Source organism: Octopus bimaculoides, chromosome 5, assembly GCF_001194135.2.
Source record: "Octopus bimaculoides isolate UCB-OBI-ISO-001 chromosome 5, ASM119413v2, whole genome shotgun sequence".
NCBI lineage: Eukaryota > Metazoa > Mollusca > Cephalopoda > Octopoda > Octopodidae > Octopus > Octopus bimaculoides.
Window position 1 is genome coordinate 59,677,368 of NC_068985.1, and position 2,630 is coordinate 59,679,997.

Genomic DNA, 2,630 nt, shown 5'->3' on the forward strand with positions numbered 1-2,630 from the left:
GTCTTGTAAATTTTGCGGTGTCTGTTCTTTCTTTTTTTTCCTGTGGGGAGAGGGAGTGGGTGGGTTTGGTGTCTGTATAGGGAGGGTGGGTCTGGGTGGTCTTGGGTATGATGGAGTTGGTCTGGGGTCCAACATCACACTGACTGTTCTTCCTCTTCTTTCTCTTCTTTCTCTTTTTCCTTTTATTCTTTGTCACTGTCCATTCATCCTCCTTGTTCCTTCCATCTATCTGTACTTCTTTCCTTTTCTCCTCCGTCTCCACCACCGCTTCTTCTGTCGTTTTCCTCTGCAGAGGGCAGTGCGCTCTAATATGACCCTTTTGGCCACATCTAAAACATCGTCGGATTCTGCCTTCCATCCACACTCTTAACACAATCTCTCCCAATGTTACCATCTCCGCCAAACTCTCCAATTGCCTCTCCTCTGCTTGTATAATGAGGTCCAGTGTTTTTCCTCTCCATCTTCCGCCCTCCGTTTCCGTGGCTTGGAGGACAGCCACCTCCTCCTCACTTTCAACGAGGACGGCTGCCGCAACCCAAACCACTTCTATATCGGGTGGAATTCCTTCTACCCTCACCTTAGAAGTCTTTTTTCCAAGGTACATGGGTAGAAGTACCACTTCCTCCGTTTTTACAGTTGCACTCGCCAGCCTCTTTGCTTCCTCCGCTGTCCTAAACTGGACAACCACCGTCCCATATCCATTTCCTTTCGTTATGTATGTCACTTCCTTCGAAATCCCCTTCAATGCTTTTTCTACTTTTTCCATCTCCATCCGCTCCACCTCCCTATTCTCCACTGAGTACACCTTGTAGGTAATGGTCTTCTTTTCCATATTTTCCATAACCCTTTTCGGGGATAATAATTTACGTCACCGCCCACCTTCTGTGTCATCTTACTCAGCTCCTTCAGTCCTGCTAGGCCCATCTCCCTTTTCTTCACCTCTGTATGTATGTATGTATGTATGTATGTATGTATGTATGTATGTATGTTTGTATGTATGTTTGTATGTATGTATGTATGTATGTATTTTATGTATGTATGTATGTATGTATGGAACTGTACTAGCATTTTTTTCTTAATTCTTAGATTTCTGAAACTGTAAATATTTACTATTCCCGTCAATAGATCCGTATTTGTGTATGTTAAACGTTCTCTTCCATTGCCTAAAATATAAACATTCGCTTGTGATAATTTACTAAGAATGCTAAGTGTAGTAATAACCATTGGTATAAATGTGAATTTATAATCAGGGTTGAGATTCTGCTGGTCTCGAAGCATTTGTCCCTCAATACTCTCGCTGATTATGGGGGTCACGAGACAAATTTTCAGATTCGGTTTTAACTTAAAAGAAATGCATATATATTTGGAGGGGGTAGTTACGTGCATGTATGTATGTTAGTGTGTGTATGTATGTGTGTGTGTGTGAGAGAGTGTGGCTGTGTCTGTCTGTGTCTGTCTGTCTGTCTGTCTGTTTGTTTAAGTTAGCAATAAGCCTATATCTCCTGCAAAGAAGGTTTCATTCTTGGCTACAAGAATGCAATGTTAAATTGACATTGTTCTTTGAAATAAATGTGCAAAGTTATGTTTCTATCGAATGTCGACCATCATCAGTACAGTCAACATTGATGTACATGTAAGTTTCTTCTCATCGTACAATTTGCCCACACCAAAAGTAATGGAATGTTTATTTTTAATGTCCTATCCTGGTTGCATTCAGTAGTAATGCTATACTGTTGAAATTTTTACCTTAATTCCAGATCTTAGACCAAAACAATCCAGAGTTACTGAATGGATAGTATTTCATTTTCTTGTAAACGATTTGTGGGTCAAGAGAAAACTTGTACTGAATGAGATTTCATGTTGCTTTTACTATTGTTGTTTAAACCCAGGTGATGGATCTATCGAGCGACCTGTGACCATGGACGTTCCAACCGTAATCACCACATCTTTTTGTATAAAAACATGCATGGTAGTTATGCAATCATGTCAAAAGTATACCTATTTCTCTGTAAAACGATGAGCATGATTAATGGTCGAAATTTTCGACCAAGTTGAGTCTCATAGGATGTGTCCACATAACTTGACTAAATATAACAGAAACTAGCAGCCGATATATTTATATACATGTCAAATCTAGTAATTCCAGACAACTGGAGCATCTAATTTGCATACTGTAAGTGTTTAACATTTCATTTAATATCAGACGGTTATATCTAGGACAACATTCTCCACGTTTCGTTATCGTTTTAACATGGTAGAGTATAACTTGAGTCAGATTTAGTGACAAATCTTCTTTCGTAAACTCGACGAGCAACAAACAGGAAGACAACTTTAAAAGAAAATGAAACATGATTCAAAGTCATCAATGACGAGATAGCTATTTTGATATTACGTTTTATATTGTTTGCTTTTTATTATTGCGCGATTTCTATTTACCTATATTCGTCCTAAACTCGTTTATCCGGATATTTCGGTGATGAATAAAAGAAAAACGTCCTCAGATAACTAAACATATTTCCAGCTTGCAAAATATTCAAAAGTTTCTATTGACTGTTTGGGTGTATGTTATTTTTCTTTTTAAATGTTTAAAAGGTTTTTTTTTTTTTAAGTGCAACCTGAAGTGTTATGAA